We start from the raw sequence: 14,139 nt of genomic DNA, 5'->3' as shown, positions 1-14,139 counted from the left end.
TCCCCCCCACTCCCTCTCCCCCGGCGGCGGGGGGGGGGGGGGGGGGGGGGGGGGGGGGGGGGGCGAGCTGGTGCTGCATGGGCAGAAAGTGGAGGGTTGGTGGGCAGATTACTTCTTCCTACAGTGAGGCCCCACCTCTTACATGACTACTGAATGTGTGTGTGTGTGTGTGAGAGAGAATACACACAAGTGAACAAACCCAGTACGTACTGCATGTGTACTCAGGAGCTCCTGGGATTTTACTGATAGGAGGAAAATTGTGTTTTTTAAGATGTGGATTTTGAGTCTGTACTTAGTTAGAAGTGTCTCTCAGAGAACAGATGTATGGAGAGCTGCAGAGAGAAAAGAAAAGCAACCGCAACTGAGAAATAAACCAAACAGAGCTTTAAAAGTCTGAATAACGTTTAAAGTCTCCAGATATGAAGACAAAATAACAAAGATAACAGTTTTGCCGCAACCACTTATCGTCCTCCGTGCATTATCTCAGAGGATAAGGGTTTTGTTCCAAATCGAATGATTAAGAAAATAAATCAAAACAGGACAATATCTAATGATCTCATAGGGAGTTCTATCTGCAGCCGGATGAGGAACTAACAGGGTTTGTTGGCTTTGACTAAATAATAACATAGAGCATCCCAAGACCCCCAGAGTCTCCCACATATCGGCAGCATCTCCCTGATGCACACAATTTAAATATAAACATCTTGGAATCAAGATCTTGTGTGGCAGAGAGAGTGAGCATCTGACATGAAAACAAACAAAAACAACAGAAAAAAACACAGACGCTGTCTCTGGGTGGACTTTTCTGTATTGAACAGGGTTTTCGCGGTTGAAAAATGACTTAGCAGAACATTTTTCCAAAAAAATATATTTTGTTTATTTCACGAAGGCACACTAAAGATGACCAGCCGTACGGTGGTGTAGTGGTTAGCACTATCAATATAGCCTGGAACACAGCTCACACCTGGGACTAGAGAGACTTGGTCTTGTCCACCTACAAGATCACTAACTGAAGCCAAGCTAATGAAAACACACATGACGAAGAATATGATGATGAAGAGTATGTAGCCTCAATAATGTGCATCAGCAGTTTCTATGGGTGCAACTTTTTTTTCTTTCCAACAGGTGAGGAATGGGGGAGTGGGGCCTATTTGACACAGGGAACCAAATACACTTGCACCGGCACTGTGCAGAATGCTCTTTTTTGTATGCACCACATATTGCTGCGCTCAAAGCGAATAAATCCAGAGCCAGTACTTGATGTGAAAAACAATACTCATTGAAAATAATGGACAGTCGCTGCAACTGATGAATTAAATTTCGATTCATTTCCTAAATGGGATAGGCAGATATAGAAATGATCCCAAACAATAATATGCATACACATATTACATTCAACGATTAACACACACTCACACACACACACACACACACACGGAGGCTGCCGCTGCACACTGTCTGAGTAAACACACACAGTCATCTTCCTCTCAGCATGGCCCGTGCAAAGCTTCCCCGACTAAATTACAAATGTTTCAGTGGATTGGAGTTGCAGGACATAATGAAGCAGTGCGGCATGTTGAGAGGTAATTACCCAGCAGCACTCCTGCTGTTCGGCAGTCCTGCAAGGTGAGAGAGAAGATGAATAGCCAAAGTGCAGAACCACTGACCCCTCAAAAGTTTCATTTACCGTCTCCCTCTTCTATCTCCCTCCCCCTGGTTTTGGGAAGCTTGGAAAAGGTAATCATTTAGGGACAGTTTTGGTAGGTTGATGAATAGTGTGTGGCTTTGGTGCTCGTGCGCACACGCACATCTATTTATTCACTCTGGCCTCAACTCAGCCAAGCAGGACTGGAGATCTGGAGCACGCTGAGCCACATTGAGTCACCAAGGCTGGTTTAGGCTGGTTTAGTGGAGGAGGAGGAAGAGGAGGAGGAGGAGGAGGAGGAGGAGGAGGAGGAGGAGGAGGAGGAGGAGGAGGAGGAGGAGGAGGAGGAGGAGGAGGAGGAGGAGGAGGAGGAGGCACAGAGCTGTAGCAGGAGGACAGACCGCTTGGCTGGAAGACATGGAGTCGATCAATTTTCCCCTCCAGCCTATCAGTCATGTCCTCTCACTCTGTCCGTTTCTGCTGATGACACACTTTCTCTGCCCATCGGCCCATTTCCAGGCCAAGAGCGAGAGGGAAAGTCTTGGTGTTTCTGTTTGTTTTCAGGGTGAATGTTTGTGTGTGTGTCAGTCACGGAACGAAACAGAGTGTAAAAAAGCACTCGCGAGAGAGAGGGATGTCTGAGGGGATCAGTGTCCAAGGCAGCCGAGAGGTGGGGGAGAGGGGAGACTGGCCTAGCGGAGAAGACTTAGGCGCGGGGGAGAGAGAACGGAGTGGTGGCCCCTCAGGTGGGGCCAACTCAGCCTCCTCTCCCAGGCGTACCAGCGAAGGTGACAGGATCCAAAGTCTTGTCAATGCATAATGCATTAGAGGCCTCCTTCCACTGACAGCCCACTGTGCTGCCTTCCACTCCAGCAGCCCGCCCGCTAATCAGAAACGACACATGCGAATGTCCAGACGCACACACGTGTGCACACTTGCACACCTAAACAGACTCGCGCACACACGCACGGGCAGCAGAAATTTACTAATCAAAAAGTGTATTTCCTAGAGGCTGACTCCCAAGAGAAATCCAGCTGGAAGAAATTGGAATAATTTATTAGCTTACAAGTTTTCGTTGACAGTTTGCCCAAGGCTATTTATCTCAGTAATAGAGAACGTCTCCAATGTGGCAAAATTGACCAAATCAAACAGCTTTGATCAGAAAATGAATCTGGCAAGGCTGTCTGTCTGTGGGTGTCCCGCGAGGCAAGAGGGAAACAAACAAAACTGAAAGACGGAGTGAGGCTGAGAGGGAAATAAAGACAGAGACGGAGATCATTTAACGAGTGACCGCAGGACCGGTGGCAACAAGAAGAAATTAAAAAAGTGAAAGGATGTAGACTGCTGCGGGGACAATTGTTATTAATGAAAAAAAGGAATTGGTTGTATTCACCGCTGGAGACAAAAACGTCAGAGTTAACAGTCATTCTTGGTTGACTTTTATATTTCATCATTTGTTCTGGCCTTCCGTGGTACAAGAGCCGTTCAGATAACACACTTGGACAGCCACAAAGGCAACAACATCAAAAAACAGGAAAAGTTTCTGTTGACACAGTTCGGCTGCTGAGCACTAGGTTTTTCCGTTTTTCTTATTATGAATGTATCAATTCAGTTGGAAAACATCAGGGTGTACTCTCCTGTCCACTGGAACACAATTCCCATCTGTAATCTCACAACTCCTGAAGGGATGTGAAGACACTTCAGAGTCAAATTTATTTCCACTCCTACACGGTGAATATCTGTCACTCCGTCTCAGCAAAACAGACACTGAGGCGAGCTGTAAAACATGCTTTTGACATGATCCCCCGGCATGCCTCTCACACACAGGGACACATTCATTTGTCGTAAAGACTGACAGACAGTTCAAAGGGTCGTCGGGCTGACACTGAAAAGGGGGACAGTAAACACACCACAACCATCTCAATTAGCGAGCGGGGCCTTTGATTCACAGCCGTCAAACGGGGATCCAGGGGATGGTCTGATTATGTTAAATGCATGTCAATCACCAACACAGCCAGGCAACAAAGTGAAGTGAAGGAAGAGGAGCAGCAGAAGTTCAAATGGTGGTGGTTTTACATTTTTATATAAGACAGACACCCAGAACAAAATGGTTTAAGTCCATGAAAGCTATCCCAAGTTTTTGGCAATTCCTGAATGTTGACCTCTGTACGTATTGGGTAGTACATGTTTCAGGTACTGGCCATCAAGTCTACCAAAAACAGTGGTTTAAAGCAGATAAAGGTCATGGCTGTAGCTGTGGCAGTAAATTTAAAGTGTGCTTCATGAAAAGATGTGAACTTTTGAATGAAGTATAGTATAGTATAGTATAGTATAGTATAGTATAGTATAGTGTAGCATGGTATAGTATAGTGTAGTATAGTGTAGTATAGCATAGTATAGTACAATACAGTACAATACAGTACAGTACAGTATAGTATGGTACAGTATACTATAGTATATTAATACAGTACAGTACAGTATAGTATGGTATAGTATACTATAGTATATTGAATATATCTCAGGAATGTTTAGTATACAATTGTATAGAATAGCAGAGTATATAATTGTGCAGTGTAGTATATAGTCTATATATATATATATATCTACATATATGGATATGTTGGTCAGTCTTAGTGGACTTCAGTAATGTTAGTATGCACTGTAGATGTCAATGTATAATAGCAACATTTTCTGTGTATAAGTTAAGAAGCTGAATTACATATTTTTCAGTGTTTGACACAAATCACATTAGTTCCACTGTAGCAGGAGAGAAAAATCAAACCGTGGCTTTGGTTTGTTTGACCTCACGACTGAAGCGAGAAGTTTGCAGAACAACAACAAATTCTATCCATGGTTGGAAACGCCGTCTGCGAAGAAAACAATGATTGAATCACAGTGAGAAATTTCTCCACAGACTGGCATCAGCATTGACCCCCATCCTTATTCCCTCCCCCTCTCCACCTGTTTGGCTCCACAATTCTCTCCCACTCCTCGGCCTCTCCAATCTATCCGCCTAATGAATTTTTACCTGGCACAGACTGTTTTAAACTCCATTTGGACGTGTGCCTACAATTACCTCCTTAGAGTCTCCAAAGTAACGGCGCTCAGCCTAATTAGTATGCATTATCAATTAACAAACTTAATAGCTGGCAGATTGATTGGATCCTCTGTAGCAGGGGCAGAGCTGGAGCAAAACACAAAATGAAAAATCATCTCCCTATGCACTCCTCATTTCTACCGCACACCAGTTTGTATCTGTGCATGACTGGAGTGTCTACGTGGGAGCACTTTAGAACTGGTGCACTTCCATAATGTTGTACATGTGAGCACACATATATTCAATTTATCCAGGGAATATAAGAAACATGCAGTATTTCACTAACAGTATATTAGGATACGTACATAATAGCACGTAGTATCCATGGCGTATACAAAATATTTCACATATAAACTATGTGAAAAGCTGAACAAGAATTATCAGTAATATATATATATATATACATACATATTATGTCAAAAAATATACATGCATATATACACACATATATGTATATGTGTATGTCTGTATGTATATATAGATATATACATATATTATGTATATGTATATATATGTATTTATATATGCATACATAAATATATTATGTATAGGTATATATTATGTATATGTATATGTAAATGTATATGTATATATACAGACACATGAATATATATTTCAAATGAATAAAATTCTCAACCTGATTAACCACAATTGAACATGATTAATCGAGACAAATCAACATTCCAAATATGATCAAAAATACTCTTGTACACAGTTTAGTTGATGATTGGTTTAAAAATCAACTAAAAATTTCAAATTAAATATATTCCATTCAGTCTGAACACTTCTTCAGACATCGTTTACATCAGTGAATTCCTTTCTTGGGAATTCTGAGGGATGTCCTTTAGACCAGGTCACAACCTGTGTCTTGTCTAAAAAGAAATCCAGTGAAGCTCGATCAGACGGTGTTATATCACATACAGTATATCATTTCAACAGGTTCACAATCACAGTAAAGCATTTCATGTTTGCTCTGATTCAAAGGAGAAGAAAAGAGGAGGAAACGGGCAGACTTTGACTGACAGCCACCGAGGACATGTCGACTAAAAGACATCCGTTTGTCAGGATGATGAAAATGATCGTTAGAACAGGCGCTCATTTCCCACACACTGACACTGCTGTTAAATAGTGCTGTCCAACATAAAAAGTTGCTGAATGGATAAGAACGTCTGCATATTTTAGCACGTGTTCTCGGACAAAAAAAAAACCTTTTTACAACAGATGCTAGTTTGTTCTTGTCTTTCTGGCCTGTGTTTACCAAGGGCTAAAGCTAAAGTCTTTCATCTAAGTAGGTCGGTGCCACTTGCTGGAATGTTCTTCTTTGTCAGTGTTAGAGACTTTACATTCAGGCCGCGACCACTGAGCAGTCGGCGGACAGGACTAGTTGAGTGCAGTGAGGAAACCTAATCCACATGAAAATGGCTCCTCACCCGCTGCACTAATGCCTGAATTACACTCATAAACCACATTACGAAAACATGCCTGACATGAGTTGTTTTAGATGCAAATTGACCAATAAGTCCTCGGCTCTCAGTGCATTGTCCACAGTGCTAAAAAAAAAATAAATAAATAAAAAAAAGAATTCTATGTGGATTCCCAGCGCACTTGTTTTAATGAAAGCCAGCATTTTCACCTGATTCTAATGGGGCCATCAAAGAAAGTTGCTTATTTACATAAATATCAATAAGAAGACATTACAACAATTAGTCGCCCTATTGGACACCAACTTTATAGGCTTGAAAATATACTTTATTTTCATTAGTAGGCATGAAATTCACTCATTAGTGCATTAATTAAGGCCACTATAAACAATTATCTGGGTTAGTTTTTTCAGTTATCCTGTAATGGGTAATTGTTGTGATAGAATCAACACTGCAGTGGGACTAATGTCTACACAGTACGGAGGGCGTGAATTCCTATGGCAAAAAGATGAACAAATAGAATAATGTTTGCTATTTTACAGAGGGTGAGGCGGGCAACAAGGACAGGGTGTGTGTGTGCGTGTGTGTGTGTGTGTGTGTGTGTCTGAAATGGCCTCTCAGCACATCAGCTGAGAGGGTAAAAAAAAAACAATCCATTACCTGGTGCAAACACCGCTTGTCCAGATAGTTCACAGCGTGGTAATACAGCAGCAGAAATGTGCTGTAAATGTGGGGAAGCGGTGAAATTGAGGAGTCACATACAATGAATGTCACCTCAGGAGGAGGTGCTGCGGGTGTGGGGGTGGGGGTGGGGGGGTTGGAGGAGGGTGGCTGTGGACCAGGGCTGGAGGATGAGGGGGTGAAGTTGAGGGACACTGATACTGAAGCACTTTTCACGACGCAGCAGCAACTTTTTGAAGAACATCAGGGGAAACTTGTTTGTACTTTCATTTAAAAAAAACACACACAAACAGACACACACACACTGACAAAAGTTAGAAAGTTTGTTCACATAGGCTGGGTGTGCTCCACCTCAGGGGTCTTCAGTTTTCATCAGGCCGGGACACCAAACTGATGGAAAGCTGGAACAGTGGCAGTGTATATAGTATATACACATGTATACATGTATACATATATATAAATATATATACTGTATATAGAATATACACATGTATACATGTATACATATATATAAATATATATACTGTATATAGAATATACACATATATACATGTATACATATATAAATATATATAGTGTATATAGTATATACACATGTATACATGTATACATATACATAAATACAGTATATATACTGTATATAGTATATACACATATATACATGTATACATATATAAATATATATTTATACTGTATATAGTATATACACATATATACATATACTGTATATACATATATATGTATATATATGTCCCTTATTTGTAGAAGGCCAAATGCTATTATAAACACTGTCATTGTTATCATGATGATGAAAGTCATTGCATCCATGTCAATATATATGTCAAACATATATGAGGATACTTATATTATAACTGCAGTGGCCTGTCTGTGCAGCTCAGCCCCTCCCTCCAGTTAGACACCTTGATAAACCAGCTGACCTCAGATGTGATTCCATTCTTGGACCTGTTGTTGATGTCAATAATGATCATAACTTCCCTTTCTCTTTGATTGTTATACCTTAAAATCTGATGACAAAAATGATTAATTCATTAATAAACATTTGTTCAACAGCTTTTTTTGTATCCATTTATTTATTTGTACTTAACCCTGTGGTACAGTGGTGAGTGACCTGGCAGTCACCTTGTTATGATGGAATTGACTTTGTTTACACATCAGCTGTATATTTTTCTCATAGGACAATATGTAAAATGAAATAATATATATATATATATATATACAGTATATAAATATAATATTTTAACAGGATTATATTTTACTGTATTCTGTTCTATGTTGAGCAGGAACAGCATTATTGAATAAATATTTAATACCATGCAAGAACATAATTTGAATATAAACTTTTGAATTACTTTTTTTAATTGAATAAAATTAGATTCATTTAGTTACAAACTTTTGTGAACTGTGGTGCGTGAATCACTTAGGCTAAATCAGTTAGCTGTAATGTAAATGAAATCCTTTTCTATTTTAGAAATTGAAGTCATTTTTCACCTAAATTAGATTTTTAGTTTTCCCTCAGGTGTGATCAAAATATGCATACAAATTCATACAGCTACAAAATAGTATTAATAACATATAAATATATATATATATATATTTTCCTACAACTGATGTGAAATGTGTGTTTGGAACTGACTTTATTTGTGCATCAAATGACTCAGCAGACGACCATGATGGTATTTTCCTGCGTCAGTCACAGGTCCCCACGGTGCACGTTGTTTATCGGCCACAAAAAAGGAGTAAAACAGAGGCCAATCAAAAGGGAGGCCAACAACTCCCTGCCTAGTTTACCGTTGGAATTGTGTCTAATCGACTGAGAGCGTGCTGGAAAGGCACAAATGAACGACTTATCGCTGAAGCTCTGATTCGATTTGTTGAGTCAAATGAACATGTGAGGCTTTTAAACAGTTCTGGAGCTAATGCTGTTCTGACAAAGGACTGAAAAAAAAAACAGAACTAAAATAAAAGTCTGATCATTTTCCACCGACAACAGCAACGAGGAATGAAGGTCACTAGACTTGGGGGACTTTTCATAAAAGTCCGATGGTCGTGTCACCACTGACTGAGAGGGTGTTCAAGGTTCAGAATTGATTTTTGGTTAAAATTAGCATCCGATCAGCATTAGATACAGGAGGGATTGGGATTAGACAGATTTGTCCTAATCAAGGTTAAATAACAGAGAGAAGGCATTAGGCCTACGTGAAGGGTTCACAAAACACAAAAACCAGTACGTGTGTGTGCCTTGTTGCTGTATTTGTGACTTTTTCTTTGAATGTTCGATTAGTGTGGGGACTCTTGGTCCTCGTGGGGAGACTTTGCACTTTGACCTTTTGAGGTTAGGAGTAAAATTAATGTCAGATTGGAGCGAGATAAGGATTAGGATTAAGTATATCTTTACAGATTAGAATGGAGGTAAAAACCAGTGTGTGTGTTTGTGCACCTGGTATTTCTACTTCTGGGAACATTTTCTTCACATATTACTATGTTGCGGGGACACTTGTTCCTATGGGGGACATGTTTTCAGGTGTCCACTGACTGAGGTCTATGTGGAGAGATAACATTGCTAGAAAAATAAGGTTAGTGTCAGACTCCAGAAAATAGATTATATGTATGTAAAGTGCTCACAAAACACAAGAACTGGTGTGTGTGTGTGTGTGTGTGTGTGTGTGTGTGTTAGCATGTGGCCGCCTCATCGTCACCGACCGTTTTTTTTCTGTTTTTTCACCGCCCCCCCTCCTCCCCCTCTGCCTCCCTCGCCCTCCGCCTCTGATGTATATTTCGTTGTCCGTCGGCTTAATTTTGATTTATAGTCCATCCATAAATTAGAAAAATATGTTTTAGAATTCCATCCCACAGAAAAAGCGAGCCCGTGATGTCAGGGAATTGGGTGATATTTAAGATGTCAGAAATACATATTGAATTAGTGCGCTTTGTTCCCCCCGCAACAGCAGGTGTTTAATCATGGCTGATGGCTGCAGCAAAATGTGTTAGGACAGGCCAGGCACCAAAAAAAAACACAGCCACCTTCCCATTCCGATAAATCATACGACCCAGTGTTGTTGTTCACATGATTCTTGAAGCGCATGTTTACATCACATCCTGGAAAAAACCTTCAATGTTCAGAAGATGGTTTTATTAGATTTACAGTCGATGGGAAAAGTTCGACTCATCGTGACATATATTTGTAACATTATCCTCTGTTGTCTTTAGATTTGGATTGTTTACAAAATGACAGGTGAAAGTTGGTCTAATTAAATTGACAATTAAGTCAGAAAAGAGCTCTTCTTCTTTGGTTGAATATATATTTAAACCGATGCAGTTAAAGTATCTGACGGTTTGATTCCCACTGGGCGTTTCACGTAGTTTAGTAAACGGTGTTTGAATAAAACACAGAAAACCTGGCAGGGCTATACTGTGTTTCTACTGTTTGTACTGTTTGAGTAATACTATTTGTTATTAGTAGTAGTAGTAATTGTTGTGTACTCTAGATTAAACATGAAGTAAAATACAAAATAATTTCATGGCTTTACATTCCATTGTTTCCCAAAGACTGGGTCGTGACCCTCAGGTGGGTCGTCTCACATCGTGTTTCCCAGGAGTTTACGAATAATGTCTATTGACGTGGGTCGCGAAGGTTTGTGACATTTAAAATATGGGGTCCCCAGAAAATGAGTCACCATCATGACAAGAAGCGTGTTGGGGCCTCTGACAACAACGGGCCGTTCAGTATTTAACCGTTAAACATGTCTACTTAATGTAAATACAGAGATATTACAGAAGTGTTGGCTCGATTTGACAGAATTATTGTTATTGTGCAAAACTGTCGTCGTGATTTGAATGATTGCCGTAAAAACGTCCGTCTGCGGGATCTAGTTCTACGGCCTGACTGTCAGGTACAAATGGATGGCAGTGGGACCATGTGGGAACAGGAGCACGGAAGAGAAGGGGAAGGAGAGGGGGGGCGTTCAGGAGAGGAAACATTCTCAAGGTCACCCAGTGAACTGGAACCAGGCAGAGGGGAGAGATGCATGGAGAAAATAGTGTGTTTTGACACCAGCACGCCGTTTGATTAAAAGGTAAAGTAATGGGTTTAAACACACGCAGCCAGAATGCTGCAAGACTCTGTTGGCTTTTTTTTCTGCACAAATTACTTAACGGCGCCGTGTTGGAAATAAGGTTGTAATGTTTGGTAATGGAAAAGAAACCTATATATTCTCCCTCGCTTCTGCTCTTCTTGCTTTCTGACATACACAAAATAAATTGCCCTGGTTAATAACAATGGTGCATGAGGGGTGTGTGTCTGTGTGTGTGAGGGAGGGAGAGGGAGAGAGAGAGAGAGGGAGTGAAATCCATTTTCAAACTAGTGAACAGTATTGGTCAAAGTGATGAAGCCTCGGTTTGTGACGCGGTGACAAAGCAACGTGTCTTGGGACAAGAATTAAAGAAGAACAGAAACGAGCTTTTTGCATGTGTGTGTTTGTGTGTGTGTGTGTGTGTTTGTGGGGAGTTGGGACAATAGGGGGGGGGTGCACCTGCAGAGTGAAGGAACCTGCAGAGCAGAACAAAGAGGATTGCAAAACACACTGGAAGATGATTTAATGGTGGCTGCACGCGTGGGGAAAACAAGCTCAGGCATATTAGCTGCCAGAGAAAAGTGCTAATCATGCATGCTCACCAGGCGGAGCACGAGGACACGCTGTCTGCAAATCAGAGCTGCTAAATATAACAGAGGCTCCACTGAACATGGAGACCTGATCACCGAGCACCGAGGACGACAGAGAGGAGCACACTGGAGAACTGGAGGGCTGTTGGATTCCTCCGTCTGTCTGTCTGTGTGTGTGTGTGTGTGTGTGTGTGTGTGTGTGTGATGGCTGATCGGTCCACCCTGGAACCACCTTTCCAATGATTCTCTTAATTTCTCTCTAATTCTATATGTCGGGGCCTGGTGAGCCCATCATCCCACCCAGTGGCCTCCTGCCCTACACATTCTACCAACGCTCCCCACAACTACAGCAGCAGCAGCAGCAGCAGCAGCAGCAGCAGCAGCAACAGCAGCAGCAGCAGCATTACTCAGCTCAATGACACATGGCAAATTACATTTAATAAATGAGCTTAATGGCTTCGAGGAACGGTTAGCGGGTACAGTGTTTCCTCTGGTTAGGCAAAACATTTATATCCCTCCCTCTCTCTGTCTTTCTTTTCTTTCCAAAGACATATCTATCCATCCATCTAACATCCATCCATCCATCCATCTAACTATCCATCTATCCATCCATCCATCCATCTAACATCCATCTAACATCCATCTAACATCCATCTAACATCCATCTAACATCCATCTAACATCCATCTAACCATCCATCCATCTATCCATCATCCATCCATCTATCCATCCATCTAACTATCCATCCATCCAACCATCCATCCATCCATCCCTCTCTCTCTCTCCCTCCCTCTTTCTCTCACAGCAGCTGGTTTCCACAGGTTAAAGTTGTTGACGATGAACTCCCAGTTCTTCACAGTGGCTTCACTGTATACACCCACCTGTGTATGTTCAGCCTTTACTACATCCCTCATATAAATGATATATGTGGACATATCTATCTGTCCGTCCATGTCCACACACACTCTCTGTCCTCTGTGTTTCAATCACTTCAAGTAAATAATCTAATAACAACCACTAGATGTCATTTTATCAACTTTTATAACTAGACAAAAAGTGCAAGAATAAAGAAGCAGAGAATCTGCTGTAGCACTACATGACAACCATCATCATCATCATCATCATCATCATCATCGTTATGACCATCAGTGTGAATATCACTGTCCTCTGTTGATGCTACACTGACTGCCTGCAGTTAAATGTCATGTCACCCCGAACACCCCCCACCACACACACACACAAACACAAACACACACACACACACACACTCCCCACCACAACAATCCTTTATGGCCTCTGCATGTTTGGTTGCGCAAAACAATCTCATCGGACATTATTGATGTTACAGATGTCGTAGTAATCAAATTATCGGCCTGTGAAGGGCCCCTCTGTCTCTGTGTCGTCTGATGAATTATCGTAAAGGTCAGAGCTTGAAGCTTCTTTACGCATGGTTTCTACGCTGAAGCTCAGGTGAGCGCCTCCAGGGCCAACTGGGCACACGGACACACACACACACACACATTTGTTCAGGTCAAGGCGTCCGTGGCCCTCTGGAGACGCCCTCTCATTTCTCATATATAAAGACAACTTTTCAGTTGGAGTGGAGAGCTGGGCGTCCTCAGAGTCTGAGCACAGGTGAGCTCCACCTCATGTTTACTTAATCATTGGTTTGGATCTTGTAATGGAGGCCTGACAGTGTGAGTGTGTATGAGGACGTTACATGTCCGCAGCTCAGGGGGACGACACCTGAAATGTTTATATGGACGAGTCACTGTGCTGGAGGTATATGTTACAAAAAGTAATTTTCATAAACAACAACTTTTCACTGAACATGAAGAAATATATATATAGAGAGAGTATATTTCTTTTATTTGGAGACAGGTTGGAGACAATATATATACTTTTTTTTTATGTCTCCAACCTGTGACGTGGGACCAGTATCATGAGAACACAGCAGATCAAAACATGCTGTCATTTTACACCAACGTTAGTTAAGTGTTAAGTGACAATTTGACATAAGAACATGGATATTACGTGCAGATATATGACTTATGTTTTTTTCAATATATACTACATTACGTTAGAATATTGGGAGTCTAAGTGTAATGTCAGTACTGTGTTCTGTCATCACTGTCACAAAAATTCTACTTATGAGATTAATAAAAGTCACTTTAATAACCTTTGATAATTAGCTGCATTTCTAACATTAATAACAATATAAGTAGCAGTATAAGAATCAAATATTTAAGCAGGAGAAACAAATAAATAAGAAATAATGGGTTGGACTTGACCTTTGACCTCTTTCCTTTCCTTTCCAACATGTATCATTTTGTTAGGATACATTGGTGTGTTGTTGTTTAGAATTTCTTGTCGACTGTACGTTTGAATAAACTTTCTCACAATACAAAAAAAGTTGAGGAGATTTAAATGTCTGATGAACCAGAAAAGTCAGGAGCCCCTGCAGCATCCCTGTGGAGCCCCCGCTGAAGACCCCGGCTCTAAAAGGCCAACGGTCTGTGGTTTGAGCTGCTGTCAGTCCAGACCACATTAATCCACACGCAATTATGTGTCAGTGCTGCTGCTGCTGCTGCTGCTGCTGCTGCTCATGATGGCC

Source organism: Cynoglossus semilaevis, chromosome 14, assembly GCF_000523025.1.
Source record: "Cynoglossus semilaevis isolate Cse_v1.0 chromosome 14, Cse_v1.0, whole genome shotgun sequence".
Lineage (NCBI taxonomy): Eukaryota > Metazoa > Chordata > Actinopteri > Pleuronectiformes > Cynoglossidae > Cynoglossus > Cynoglossus semilaevis.
Note: the sequence above shows the minus strand (reverse complement) of the source record.